Source organism: Propithecus coquereli, unplaced genomic scaffold, assembly GCF_000956105.1.
Source record: "Propithecus coquereli isolate 6110/MARCELLA unplaced genomic scaffold, Pcoq_1.0 Scaffold224, whole genome shotgun sequence".
NCBI lineage: Eukaryota > Metazoa > Chordata > Mammalia > Primates > Indriidae > Propithecus > Propithecus coquereli.
The window spans coordinates 470,601-486,623 of NW_012147634.1; positions in this window are offsets into that span (position 1 = coordinate 470,601).

A 16,023-nucleotide genomic window follows, 5' to 3' on the forward strand; every position below is an offset into this window, starting at 1 on the left:
TGGCCATCCTATCCCTCTTGAAGATGCTGAGGATGGAATAATAAAAATGACAGAAAAAAATTCTCTTTCCTCAAGGAGTTTATGTTTTTAGTTGAGAAGACATACAAAAATATAATAAATAAGCAAATTACATGTTAGAAATTGGTACGTACTACAGAGAAAAACAAAGTCTGGTGATGAGGTGAGGGTTTCAATTTTAAATGACATGCATATGGGAGATCTTATCGAGGTGGTGATATTTGAGCCAAGACAAGAAGGAAGGATGGATACAGCACGTGGATAGATGGGGAGAGAGTATTCTGGAACCGTGGGCTGTCCTGGGGGCTGAGTGGAGAGAGTAATTCAAAGAGGCAGTGATGAGTCACTGTCAAAAGCTGTTAAGCAAGATGAGTCGTGACAATTGACTGTGGAGATCTTGGGTGAATTTGACCAGCGCAGTTTCTGTGGGGTGGTACCAGTGAAAGTCTGACTGTAGTGGCTTCAGCAAAAAAACTGGAGACAGTGAGAATACAGTTTTGCTGTAACCTTTATGGCAAAAGGACTCAGCGTAATCAAGCAGAAACTAAAGGGATACGAGCATTCAAGATGTGATAAAGAACACGTTTGTAAGCTAATGGAACCGGTCCGGGAGGGAAGGGGGAGGTAGCGCAAAGGGTATGAGACAAAGAATTTCCTAAGTCTGCTTCCTCTCTCTACTTTTTTTTTTTAGTTGAAATAAGAGATTTTGCAGGTTTTCAGAACAGATTGTACTGTTCAGACTGCTTATTCTCAAGAGAACCTATAAAGACTATTTTAACTTCTGCAAGAAAAGTTTACATTCCATTATTTTTATTTCCTTTTGAAATGTCCAGAAATTGACATTTGGAGGAAATACTTTGGAAAATTTATCTTAAATGTTACAGTGTAAAGAGCTATTTGATGTCAAGGGGCTGGGGCGGAGGGTGCACGCATGCGCATATGCATGCCTGAAATGCAATTTCAGAATTCTAAATTCTGTATTTCAGCACGTCGTCAGGAAGTTCAGAGTCAGATATACAACCAAAAAGCAAGTATTGGTAAGAAATGAAGTTTGTTTGAATTCTTTTAAAAAAGTTATTACAGTTAATGAAACTAACTTCTTTAATTCATATTGACATTTTCTTGATATAGTTTAATTTTCACATTTTACTAGTAAAAGATTTTTAAAATAAAACACGTAATGCTCTTTTCCAAGTAGAAGGCTGAGGTTAAGCGGGGTGCAGTGGTAAGTGCGGGGTGTTACGAGGGCACTAGGGAAGTCAGCTGTGCTGAGGTGCAGCCTCTCCCATTTCGACCTGTGATGAATGTCGCACTGCTCCGTGTGGCCCTACAACAATGTGAACATCCTGGGCTATTCTGAAGTATTGGCTTATGTATGGAAAAATCCTAGAATTCGGACGTGAATGGTACAGATCGGGCACAGCACATTATTTGCCTTAGCCAGGCTTGGGTTTAAGTCATGGTCTATTCCAGATACGTGTAGTTTCATTGTGTCAGGTAGGCTGACAGCATGCCTCGCGGTGATCCTTGCCGTCTCAGTCCATGAGCTCTGTCGTGACCCCGTGGAAAGCGGGGCTCTTTCCACCTGAGCACTGCTGGGTCTCTCTAGGCCTCAGGTGAAACTGCGTGGGGTGCTGAGAAGTGCTGAAGCTGGGACGGGTACGTGAAAGGTCATTATAGCAGCTCACTACTTCCACGTAAGTTTGAGAATTTCCCTTAAAAAAGAAAAAAATAAGCTATCTGTGTTTCCCCAAGTGCTCTTAATTCAGTTTTGGGACCCTCTAGACTCCACCAGAGACATTTCTGGAATAGTCCTTTCAGCACTAATGTAGAAGCAGTGTGGTATAATCAAAAGACTAGGAATCAAAAGACTTGGAATCAGGTCTGAATTTGCCACCTCCAAGCTGCGTGATGATAGCCAAGGTCATTTAGACCCTCTGAGCCTTAGTGTTCATCTATAGAACTAGGATGATGTTATTTAAATAGTCCACTTAAAATAAGGTGTTTGGGATGTGAAAATGGTTAGTAAGGTACCTACAAGTGTACAGGGGTATAGCTAGTTGGAACCGGTAGCATTCAGATGGACTCACCTGTGGGCCAGGGGACTCGGCACTTCAACTTCACTATTTCTTTCTGGACTCAGCAGTTCTGGTCTGCCATTCCCATCCCACCCCAGCAGCACCAGCTACAAACGATGGATTCCCTTGGGAGGTGTGTGTGTGTGTGTGTGTGTGTGTGTGCGTGTGTGTGTGTGTGTACACAAAACCCCACTTCTGCACAATAATTTTTGTTCATAAAATATTAATACCCCTATTCTCAGTGTAGTTCATTTAATCTGGCCCCAGACAAACTGGACATAACTCTCACATCCATAATAATTTTCAGAAAGAGGGTTTCTGTTGAAGAAATATAAGTCAAAGGAAAACCAAAACAGATTAGTAGAATGTAATTTTAATTAAAATTGTGTTTTCTGATGTCTGATGCTAGTGATTATTTATATAATCTTATATTGCTTCAAGTAGGAAAACACAACCCTAATAATGAATTTTCATTTTATTTAATGGAGCTGTTTGTGATTCTGTTGCCCAGAGACAGAGTGTCCCTCATCAGACCACATGAAAACAATTTTTCTCTGTGTGATTGGGACCTTTGGGCTTCAGAAGTGGGAGACCACAGAAAACCAATCTCTGCTAACGGTGCTAATCACTCAGCACCCTAGAGGTAAGCCTCTCCTGGCTGCATCCATGCTGAAAGGAAGAGATGCCAATGACCACATTTAGGATTTCTGCCTGGGGCTTCCAATTAGCTTCCTAGAGTTCAGAACGCATCCCCTTCCAATTCATATTTGACAAGGTTGGGAGCCCCAGGGCTTGAAGGAACTGGTTCTGCTTTAGTTTCTGTCTTTTCATATTTCTAAAAGAATACATTTAGCTGGAAGAAGTTAGGATTGCAGAGCTCAAGGTCCTGCGATAGCCACAATTACTGCTGCCTCCTTCCACAGCACACAGAACTTCGTAGTCACAGAACTCAGCAGAACAGACCCTATGCGCCAGGAGGAACCACAGGTGGATCTAGGTTGCCTCTTTTAAATAACTGTTTAATATGGGTGGAGAAGACTGAGATGATGAAATCTTCTCAGTTCTGTGAAGACTCCTTGACCACCCAAATTCTTTATTTGCCTTTACTGCGCTGTTCTCTGGCTCTACTTTAACTTTTGGACTCTCTTGGTAAACTGAGCATTCCTAAAGTGAGGACTGGCTTTACTGGTCTCTGTGTCTTCAGGACAAAATTTCAGACGTCAAAATGGCTCTCAGTCTGTATCATTTGAAATAAACAAATGGACTGAAGTCCAGGCACAGTAACCAGGTGACTGAGTTATGTTCTCCCCTGAATCCTTAGAGCAGCATGTGAGGGTAGTGTCTGGCTTCATCGCTATTATATTGATACTTTTATTCTTATTATTATTGTTATTACCAATTTAGAAATTAAGAAATTGAGATTCAGGGAGATTCAAGGAGCTCCAGATGTCGAATGATCACTATATAGTGGGAATATTATGGGATAATCCAGTAAGAGTCTATTTAGATCCATTACTCAGGTGCCAGGTTGTGCTCATTTATCTCAACCCTGTTCCTTTGGGCCTGTTGGAGAAATAAAATGAATGCTGTCTGAACTGTTGCCTTTGCTCCATTTTAACACCTTCTGACAGAACGGCTACCGCATATAAATCATCTCATTTGAAATTGTTTAGGAAATAAAAATTCTATTACAAGGAGGCGTGGCTTGGACAGGATCATGTTTGCTTGCTTTAAACTGTTTCTGAGAATCCAGACATATAGAAATGAGTGATGCAAAACATGCGATGTCATTGGTTATATGGAGTGGCATATCCCAAATTGAGAACGTAGGTGTGAATTCATTAGTGCTCCAATATATATGAACTGTTTCACTTACTGTACAAAACTAGGCTTGTTATAAAATCTCACAAGCCCTTTAGCTTTCAAGTTGTAATTTAGTGACGACTTTACCAAAGAATTATTAAATGCCAATGACACAAAAGCACTTTTTAATTTCTAATTTGTAAGATCAAAATGATAGCCCACTATATATGAAGTCAACTTTACAAAATATCTTAAAGTAAATAAAAGATTTGACATTTGACAAATTGGGGAACGCAAACAGTGTCAAATTATATAAATTCTGTTCTTCCTTTAATACTTGGTATAATATACTATTAGTTGTGCTGGAAACAGATTTGGTCACATTTCTGGTATCTATACATGTTAACATTCTAAGATGGTTTTGAAAAGATTCTTCCCTTTGATGAGAAAACTTTCAAATCATTAATGAATCAAGCTTGTCAATATATTGCTTGTGTTTTAAATGAACATTTCAAATACCTAAAGTATTAATAGATATTCCTATTTATTGTTAAAATGAGAGCACTACAGAGCTATATTTCTATGTACATTTAAAGATGTGTTCCTGTTCTAAGAAATAGGTTTTGCTTTATTTCTTACCACTGTAATAGGCAAGGAGTCGTATCTCAGAACTTGTTTTGCCTCTCCCTCCTACCTTTTTTCTTTCTTTCCTCTCTCATTCTTTCTTTCTTTCTTTCGGCTTTACTAAGGCATAATTGACACTTTTAAGGTATTAAAGTTGATCAGTTTTGAGATATGTATACACACATGAAACCATCACCACAATCAAGATAATGAATTTATCTATCACCCCAAAAAACTTCTCATACCTCCTGGTAATCTCCCCCACTTGCCTCTACCCACCTTGCCCACACCCCTCAAGCATTTCCTTGAACTTGATATAAATGGAGGTATATAGAGTGTACCCTTTTTTATTGTCTTCTTTCACTCAGAGAAAGTAATTGAAAATTCTTCCATGTTGTATCAATAGTGCTTTCTATGTTCATAAGGGATATTGGTCTGTAGGTTTCTGTTTTTGTTGTGTCCTTTCCTGGCTTTGGTATCAAGGCAATACTGGATACTAGAATGAGTTAGGGAGGATTCCCTCCTTCTCAGTGTTAGAGAATAATTTCTATATGATATGTACCAGTTCTTCTTTACAGGTCTGGTAGAATTTGGCTGTGGATCTATCTGGTCTGGGACTTTGTTTTCTTGGTAGATATTTTATTAGTGCTTCAATCTTACTGTTCCCTGCTCATTATGACTCGTTCAGAATTTCTATTTCTTCCCGATTCAGGTTTGGGAGGTCATGTGTTTCCAGGAATTTATCCATCTCCTCTATGTCTTTTGATTTGTGTGTGGAGAGATTTTCATAGTATTCACAGATGATATTTTGTATTTTGTAGATGGTGTCAGTTGTATTGTGTCCTTTTTCATTTCTGTTTGAGCTTATTTGGGTCCTTTCTCTTCTATTTCTGATTAATCTAGCTAGAGGTCTATCCATTTTGTTTATCTTTTCAAAGAACCAACTTTTTGTTTCATTGATCCTTTGTCTTTTTTTTCCATTTCATTTAGTTATGCCTGGAGATTTATTTCTTTTCTTCTGCTAGATTTGGGTTTGATTTCTTCTTCTTTTCCTACTTCCTTGAGGGTATGACATTAGATTGTTAATGTGTGATCTTTTTGTCTTTTTGATGTAAATGTTGAAGGCTATGAATTTCCCTCCTAACACTGCTTTCTCTGTACCCCATAGATTTTTGATGCTTGTGTCATGATTGTCATCCAGTTCAAGAAAATCTTTTGATTTCCATCTTAATTTCATCATTGACCCAAGGATCACTGAGCAGCAGGTTGCTGAATTTTCATGACTTTGTGTAGATTTGAGAGTTCCTCTTGGAGTTGATTTCTAGTTTTATTCCACTGTGATCTGAGAAGATACATGGAATGATTTTGATTTTTCTGAATTTGATAAGACTTGTTTGGTGGGCTAACATACAATCTATTTTGGAAAAGATCCCATGTGCCTATGAGAAGAATGTATATTCTGCAGTTTTGGGTAGAATGTTCTGTATATGTTTGTAGGTCCATTTGTTCTAGAGTCCCATTTAAGCCCAGTGTTTTTTTGTTGATCTCTGTCCTTGATGATCTGTCCAGTTCTTTGTGAAGTGTTGAAGTCCCCAGAAATTATGATCTTTTTGTTTATTTCTTTGCTTAGATTTAGTAGTATTTTATTTATGAATCTGGTAGCTCCTATGTTAAGTGCATGTGTATTTAGAATTTAGGATTGTTATAACTTCTTGCTGAATCGCTCCCCTTATCATTATACAATGACTGTCTTTGTCTTTTTTTTTTTTACCATTGTTGATTTAAAATCTATCTTATCTGATATGAGAATAGCTACTCCTGCTCACTTTTGGTTTTCATTCATGTAGAACATTTTTTCCATCCCTTTACCTTGAGTCTATGAGTATCCTTGCAAGTTAGATGGGTTTCTTGGAGATAGCAGATGCATGGGGTGTGTTTTTTGATCCATTCAGCAAGTCCGTATCTTTTAAAAGGAGCACTAAGACCATTTACGTTCAATGTTAGTATTGATATGTGAGATACTGTTCTGTTCATCATGTTGGATACTTAAGTTGCTTTGTTTTCTTCCTTGTGTTACTTTTTTATAAGAGTTGGGAGCTTTAACTTTCCAGTGTTTTTACATTGGTGGGTACCATTGCTCTTTTCCATGTATAGAGCACGTTTAAGCATTTCTTATAGGGCAGGTCTAGAGGTGACAAATTCCCTTAGTGTTTGCTTGTCTGGGAAAGATTTTATTTCTCCTTCATTTATGAAACAATTTGCAGGACACAAAATTCGTGGCTAGCAGTTATTTTGTTTAAGAAGACTAATAATGGGACCTCAATCCCTTCTATCTTAAAAGGTCTCTACTGAGAGGTCTGCTATTAGTTTGACGGGTTTTCCTTTGTAAGTAACTTATTGCTTTTGTCTTGCAGCTTGGAGGGTTTTCTCCTTCACTTTAACTTCGGTCCAGCTGATGACTATATGTCTTGGTGATGTCCTATTTTCTATGACTCTTCCAGGTGTTTGATGACCGTCTTGTATCTGGATATCTAAACCCCTAGCAGTATCAGGGAAGTTTTCCTCTATTATTCTCTCAAATAGGTGTTCATGCTTGCTGCTCGTTTTTCTTCTCCCTCAGAGATACCTATAATTCTTATGTTAGTTCACTTTGCATAATCCCATATTTCTCACAGAGATTGTTTATTCTCTTTGTTCTTTTTTCTGCCTTTATTTTACTGACTGGGTTACTTCAAAATCCTTGTCTTCAGGCTCTGAAATTCTTTCTTCTGCTTGTTCTGGTTAAATATTTATGATGTATTTTGAAATTTCCTAAATCATTCTTTCATTTCTTTAATTTCTGTTATCTTTTCTCTAATTTATCTATTTCTTTAGTGAATTTTTTCATTCACGTAGTGAATTTTTTTGTTTGTTTCTTTGAGATGATTTTCTACTGTTTCCTCAACTCCATTCATCTTACTTGCCACCATAATCTGAATTCCCTATCTGTCATTTCAACAATTTCGTTTTGGTTGGAGCTCATTACTGGGGAGCTATTGTGATCCTTTGGGGGTTTCAAGACAGCCTGTTTTTTCATGTTGCTGGAGTTTTTATGCTGGTGCCTTCTCATCTGAAGCCACTTCTCTTAGCTAAAAAGGAATAGCAGATATGGTGCCCTGTTCTCCTCTGCCGGGACCTCTGTTGCTCAGTGAAGATCAGGCTGGGTCCCTGGATGGGTTGCTCAGGCCCTACTCCGGAAGCTTGACCCGGCAGGAGAGGGGAGGATGCACTGTGAGCCTTTAATGCTGCTGCTCTGCTGCAACTCCCTTTTCATTCCCTTGTGGTTGTCACCAGGCTGCTGTGGCAGGGCCTGCCTCTGGTGCCAGGTGTGCACGCGAGATGCAGCTGGCTGGGAGGATGGGGAGTGCAAGTGGGGTGGAGGGGTCCACTGGGCATGGCATGCACATGTGCAGGCCTGGGCAGTGGAGGTGCTGGGCATTGGGGGGAGGGGGTGAGGTCCATGCAGGGTGCAGTGTAGGGTGTAGCAGGTGCACAGGGCATAGCAGCCCCGTTGGCCCATGGGACATGTAGAGTGGATCAGCAGGTCACAACTCACCTGCAGGGTGGAATGAGAACCACAGATCAGGGTGTCTACGTGGGATGGAGCAGGTCCATGGGGCTCAGTGCTCATGTCCACAAGCCAGAGTGGCTGCAGGGCAGGGTGCACACAGGCCATGGAACCCAGGGCACCTGCGCAGGATGGTGTGAGCCTGTGGCATGCCAACTGTCCAGATCCAAAGGCCAAGGCTGAGCTATTTTTCATCCTGCTTGGGGCCTTTCAGGCAGCAGTGGTAGCAGTAGCAGTCCAGCTGCCCCAGCAGTGGGCAGTGGCCACCAACGACCATGGACACATGCTCCACCTGGGTCCCACAGGAAGTGCAGTTGAATAGGATCACTCAGGTCACAGCAGTGGGTCCCAGGGCCATGGTCTCCTGCTCTGCCCAGGGTTCCCGGTGGCAATGACGACAGGGGTGCATGTCACCTACCCACAAGCTGCACACGAGTGCCAAGATTACCTGCTCCCCTATCCACCAGGAGGTTTGGGAGGCTGCAGTCACAGATTGGACCCCTGGGCAAAAGTAGCTTTCCGAGGTTGGGATGTTGTTTGTAACTGTCCAGGCCTGCTGCAGAGGAGGGCGCTGCTGCTCTGGCTGCAGTATCCTCGGGAGAAGCGTGGTGCCTGGGGTTTTCCCCCCTGCCCCTTTCCCGTATGTGGGTGTCTTCCTTCATCACCTCTGATCCTGCTGAGTGTCTCATCCCACTTCTGTCTTCTTCACTGCACACCTGCCTCCTATCCGTGGATTCCCAGTGCTCTCACTCAGATGATGGATCCAAAAGTGGGTATCTGTTCACCACTTTCTATCCTCCCTGTGAGAGGCGTGTCGTGCTGGCTGCCTCCAGTCTGCCATCCAGGCCTCTCTCCAGAAGCGCTTTAGTTTAATGTAATCCTGTTTGTCTATTTTTGCTTTGGTTGCCGGTGCTATTGAGGTCTTATTCAAAAAATCCTTATCCAGACCGGTGTCCCAGAGCATTTCCCCTATGTTTTATTCTTATAGCTTCAAGTTTCAGGTCTTACATTTAAATCTTTAATCCATCTTGAGTTGATTTTTGTAAGTTATGAGAGATAATATGGGACTAGTTTCATTCTTCTGCATGAGGATATCCAGTTTTGCTGGCACCATTTATTGAAGATGCAGTCCTTTCCCTGGTGTGTACTCTTGGTGCCTTCATTAAAGATCAGTTGACTATTAACACAGTGGCTTTCTGGGTTCTCTGTCATGTTCCATTGATTTATATGTTGTTTTTTTATGCCAGTACCATGCTGTTTTGGTTACTATTGCTTTGCAGTATGTTTGGAAGTAAGATAGTGTGATGCCTCCAGCTTGTTATTTTTCCTCAAGATTTCCTGAAGGTCTTTTTAATTCCATACAAATTTTAGAATTGTTTTTTTCCATTTCTGTGAAGAGTATCATTGGCATTTTGATAGAGATTGCATTGAATCTATAAATCACTTAGGGTAGTATTAACAATATTAATTTATGTCCATGAATGTGGGATATCTTTCCATCTATTTGTGTCCTCAATTTCTTTTATCAATGTTTTATAGTTTTTACTGTAGAGATCTTTCACTTCCGTGGTTAAATTTATTCCCAGATATTTTATTTTTTTAATAGCTATCGTAAAGGGGATTGCTCTCTTGATTTTTTTTTTCAGAGCGTTTGCTTTCTGTATACAGAAACACTAAAATTTTTGTATGTTAATTTTGTATCCTACAACTTTACTGAATTTGTTTATCAGTTCTAACAGTTTTTTTTTTTTTTTTTTTGTGGAGTCTTTAGAGTTTTCTATATATAAGATTATGTCACTTGTAAACAAGGACGATTTGACTTCTTTCTTTTCAATTTGGATGCCCTTAATACTTTCTTTTGCCTATAACTAGGACTTCCAATACTGTGTTGAATAAAAGTTAGTGAAAGTGGACATCATTGTCTTGTTCCTGATTTTAGAGGTAAAGCTTTCAACTTTTCCTCACTCCGTATGTTAGCTCTGGGTTTGTCATATGTGGCCTTTATTGTGCTGAGGTTCATTCTATACGTAAGTTGTTGAGCGTTTTTATCATGAAGGGATGCTGAATTTGATTAAATGCTTTTTGTGCAACTATTGAGATTATCATATGGTTTTTGTCCTTCATTCTGTTCATATGATGCATCACATTTATTGATTTGCATATGTTAAACCATCCCTGCATCCCTGGGATGAACCCCACTTAATCATGATGAATAATCTTTTTGATGTGCTGTTGGATTCAGTTCACTAGTATTTGTCAAAGATTTTTGCATCTATGTTCATTAGGAATATTGGCCTATAGTTTTCTTCTTTGTTGTTTCCTTGTCTGGTTTTGGTGTTGGAGTAATGCTAGCCTCATATAATGAGTTAGGAAGAATTTCCTCATTTCAATTGTTTGGAATAACTTAAGAATAATTGGTATTAATTCTTTAAATGGTTTGGTAGACTAACAGTGAAGCCCTCAGGTCTTGAGCTTTTCTTTGATGGAAGTCTTTTCATTACTGATTCAATCTCATTACTTGTTATTGTTCTTTTCAGGTTTTCTATTTCTTCATGACCAAATATTTGTAGGTTGTATGTGTCCAGTATGTTTTAGTTTTTGTATTTAGGTCTATGATCCATTTATGGTTAATTTTGGATGCTGGTGACTCACAGCTAAGTCTCTCCCCAGGAATTCCGTTCAGCTGAGGGAGCCCCATTGCCCTAAGATTACACTTCCGCTTCTTCATAGAATCAACCTGCAATAAATGACTGATTGATGCAGGGCATAAGACCTTGCCTTCTTGTTTAGACTGGGGAGAATTCTGAAGGGCTAGTGTAGCTCCTGAGCTCCCCTTGGGTTTGGCTGAATCCTCTGTTATATTCCTGTTTCTCTCCCTCCTTTATAAATGCCATCTTAATAAGCCCTCTGCAGCCAAATCTCTCTTTCAGAGTCTATTTCCTGGGACCCTAAGCTCATATAATTACAAAATCAAAATAGATCATAACCTAATGAATGAGGTTTTGTGAATGGAAATTCATAAGAAATGCTAAACAGCCATTGTGCTGTCACTCAGGGCAACGTGAAAAATATCAATAGAAAGTGTCATTGTAACTTGGACAAGCTTTTAGAAAAATCTTTAATGTAAGTAAGAGATTTAATAAATATCTGTTTGAAAATTTTAGGGAAGCAAAATATTTCATTTAACAAATCATGGTAATGTTTACATATTCAATCTAAAAAATTTACTTTTTGCCCCTCCAAAACCCACAAATAGTATATAAATTGAATCTTTATTTCTAGGCACTTTCGCTAAAGGGAACTGATGTTATCTCTCCAGATCTTGGGATATGAGATGTTAGTTGGAGTTCCCATCCATTGTTTCACCTCTTATATAGTTACTTGCATGTTGAGATCTTGCAAATAAATGAGGGGTTGATCCACATCATACTCTCCTGCTCCCATCCTCCTACCTGACCCTATATAACTACCTTTACGTGGTTTAAATAATGTAGCCTAAATTCTATGCAGAAAAAACGTCTACAGAGATTTCATATCAAGCAGTACAGAGAAAGGTAGTAGTGATAGTATTATTGTAATTGGTGAGAATTTTTTTTTCTTTTGCCTCGTATCAAGAAAGATCAAAACTTCAATGGATTTTGATTTAATTTGACTATCATTACATTTTTTGGAAGTTATTTATTTTTCCTTCACGAAACCCATCCAAGGTGTGAGGCAGAGGGGCCCTATAGGACTCTCTGGATGGATGCTTCCCCTGGGAATGCACTTCAGCAATCCTGGCAGCACTGGGAAGGAGGGGACAAATTGTCACAGTGAGTGCTGTGCCCAGAAGTTACACACGTCATTTCTGTTCCCCTTTCATTGGCCAAAGGAGTCACCTGGCCCAAAAGAACTTCACAGCTAAGGAAGTGAGATCATATAATGTGCCTGGGAGAAATATTAGAAATATCTGATGGACAGAAAGCTACAGCAATATAAAGCTAGGTTAAAAAAAAGAATTAACCCTAAGAAAGAAAATACTGTAGATAGATACAAAATAAAGAAAGCATTAGTTCCCGAAGTTCTCATTTTAATAATAGGTTCTATTTAACTTGAGAGCAGAGGCCATAAAAAATATCTTAGCAGTTTAAAAAGAGATTGGCCAAAGAACTGGGGAGTGTCCTTTAGAAAATGATCCTTCACAAACAATTGGGCAAGATGACCTATTTGATTTTTAATTTCTATGATACAGTAAATGTATGAGAAACAAAAGGTCCTGTCTTCATGCAAATGTGTTCTTCTAATTTTTTAAAATGTCAATAGGCAAAGGAATTTAGAAAACATATGGCACTGAAATAGATTGTTTACAGATACAGTGTTTTTCAGAATTTCCCCAAGAGGCACCAGCGGCATAAAGTACCTCTGTAAACTGAAGCATTTGAGTGTCTGCAGATTTGTTTCATCAGATGCCCATGACATTTTTTCTCCATTTGGCTCCTTCAAATGGCAGAAAGTTCCAAACAACTGGCATAATTTGGGGAAAGCTTTATTTTCTATGAAGACAGAAAGGTTGAGAAGTTTGTGTGTACAAAAGGAAGGGAATTTTGAGATGTAAAAAGGGGACAGAAGTAAATATATATATTTAGAGCTCAAGGGTTATTCTGCATTAGTGTTTTGGGTGAAAGCAAATCTCACATGCACTTTGCTCATCTTCTGAAACCTGAACATGTAGATCAGAGGAAGACTGGGCAGGGGAAAGTATGTTTTGGGGATTATTGGTTTAATTTTAGAGCACATATCAATTGTTTTGGTCTGAAGAAAATTACTTCCCAAAACTGTTCAAAATTTCTTCGAGAGAGGATACCCTTCCAAAGGGCTAGGATGGTCTAGCCTTTCCCAGGGAGGGGTAAGTCTCCCTTAATTTCTATTAAGGGGGGAGTGTGACCTCTGGCTGCCCTCAGCCTCACCAGGCAGATTGGGTAACCTCAGCTTCATTTATTTTGATAGTTTTGTTAAACTGAAACTTGCTGCTGGGAATAATAGCCCCAGGTCTTCATGTCAATAGCTGAACTGTTTTTGTTAGATCAGGTATCAGAGTCAATTGGTTATTTTGAAATAAGTTTAATAATTTCAATCAATGGGATATGTTATCTGTACTTAGTAAAATTCTGAGAAATGGAGGGTTTCTCCAAGTTTTGATTAGCGTTTGCTTCTTCAAAAAGTTGGCTCTCTCCATGGACAAAAGTTCTGCATTAATGCACAAAAATGACAAGATAATATAGTCTCTGAAAATTCTGTATCTTATAAGAAAACTTATCATTTACCACTATTTCAACCCATTTAAGAAGCATTTACAAATATCCAAAATGAGTAATAGAAAATTATTTGTAACATTTATTACAACATGACATCCTTGATATATTAAGTCCCATATAAATCAATGAGAAAAAGACTAGAACTTAAATAGAAAATGGATAAAGATACAAACCACACCTACAAAACAAGATATATGAATATCCAGTAAGATGTCTAATCTCGTAAATCTCAAATAAGATGTCTAAACTCAATAGCAAACTAAGAAACAAAAATTAAAAAAACCCAGACATCATATTTACCTGTAAGTTCGACAAATAGAAAAAATATTAAAATGTCATTATTGGCAAAGATATAAGAAAACTATGATTCTCACATACTGTTGGTGGGTGTGTTCATTTTGGGGATGTAATCTTAAGTACGTATCAAGTATATACTGTTTAAAATCCAGTAATCATTGTTTAAAATTTTGTAGTAAGAAAATATAAAGTAAGTTCACAAAGATATACATAGAAATATTTTTATTACAGCATTATCCAACACAAGGGAAAACTGCATATGGTGTAGAGGAATGTATTGTGACCAGTAAAAATTATGGTAATTTTAAAAATTAAAAATTATGGGAAATGACATTTATCATTAGTCAAATATAGGTTGAGTCTGTGACATATTGTTAACTGAAAATTATCACAAATTAACATGTATAGTATGACTCCACATCTTCTATGTTATGCATCTTATAAGAACACACACACAAGTCTAGAAAAGGTAATATATCAAATGTAGCAATCTCTGGGTGGTAGGATTCTAGATGATTTTTACTTTCATTTTTGTACCTTTTTTACTGTCTAAATTTTTGTGACATAATATGTAAAAAATCCGTGGCACAGAGATGATTCTCAACACACGTTCTTTTCCGTTTCTCCTCTGCCCCTTACAATATTGGAATCCACTTACCTGAATATCTCTGCTCCTTTTTTCAACTTTCATCGCACTATGAGCTCCTGAAAGGTCAGGATTTTGATTAATTTATCTTTATCCTCCATGTTTAGCTCTGGGCCTTACACATAAAAGTCATTCAATAAATGAGGGATGATTCTCGTGTGTTTTTTATTGAATAGGTGGACACATTGTGTGTTTTTCAGTCAGGGAAGAAAATTCTCTTGAATCATATACTTAATTCAAAGGACAATTAAATTGTAAGATATTTTAAAATTAAATGGAGCTCAGAAACATTCTTTGGAATGGGCTAAGTAAGTCCTGTCTTGCTTGTCTCAAATGCCTAAGAAAAATACTATAAATTCTAGAAGAGCTTGCTTTCCCTAGGGGCTATTACTACTTGGAATCTTCCTTAATATAGAAATATCTATGTCCATGGTGACTACATTCTGAATCTTATTACTTTTCCTTCTTCTGAATACAGCAGTATGTGGAGCTTTTTCCTCCAGTGTGTTCTTATACTCTTTTCTGATAATTATGTTACTGAAAATCTAGAAAAAATTCTTCCATAATAACTTTCTTTGTGACCACTCATCTTGTAATGAGATCCAAATGGTCCAAGTGGTCAGAACTGGTTTGTGGTTTAAAAATACAATCTAGTACCTGTAAGGTAAGGGAACTTTCAAATGACTCAAGTTCTTAACCCTTAATGTACTAGGAAAATATCAACATCATTCACCATCTGAATCAAATAAATCCGTCTAAACTTTTTACTTTTAAAGTCATTTTTCAAATAATTTACAGAATAGAAGCATAATAAAAAAAACTCATTCGAAATTTAAATAAAATGTAAACATAGCAAATGTCTTTGTATCAAGTAAAAATTTTGGCACATAAACATTACAATAGATGGAAGAATATTGTCACATGTTCTCTTAGCAAAGCAGGAAAGTCAAAGTTCTTGTCAGAAAATATTGTGTGACAGTCTGTCCTGTGTGAGAATACCCTATTATTATACCTTTATTGTGCTTAGAGATATATCGTTTACTCGTTGATTCCTGAATTTGAGGACATCCATCTAAGTCTGTAGGAAATCGTGATCTGAAGATTCATAGTCTATTTCCCTTGCGTGATTTATTCCATCATCAATATTAGTGTCTAAACCAGACACTAGTCCAGTAGAAATATGTTGCAAACCATTTATGCCATTTAAGATGTCCTAGTAGCCACATTAAAAATGTTAAAATAAACAGGTTAAATTAAAATTTAATAATACATTTTATTTAACCACATGTATTGACAATATTATCATTTCAACATATAATTGATATAAAAAAGTATTAATGAGATATCTGACATTCTCATTTATTGTGATAAGTCCTCGAAATCTAGTGTGTATTTTATACTTACAACTCATATCAGTTCAAATTAGCCACATTTCCAGTACTTGAAAGTCACACGTGGCTAGTGGCTGCCATATTGGACAGTGCTGGTCCAGAGCACTTGCTACTGCTCTTTATGTTCATCTTCTGATTCCTACAAGAATTATGAAGTCTTCCTCCGTCAATTTTCTTCTCTTTGGACGTTACGGATGGAAAAAGAAAAATTCAGTATTCTCAGCTGTGTTCAATGAGAGCTTAAACAGACTAGAAACATCATGTC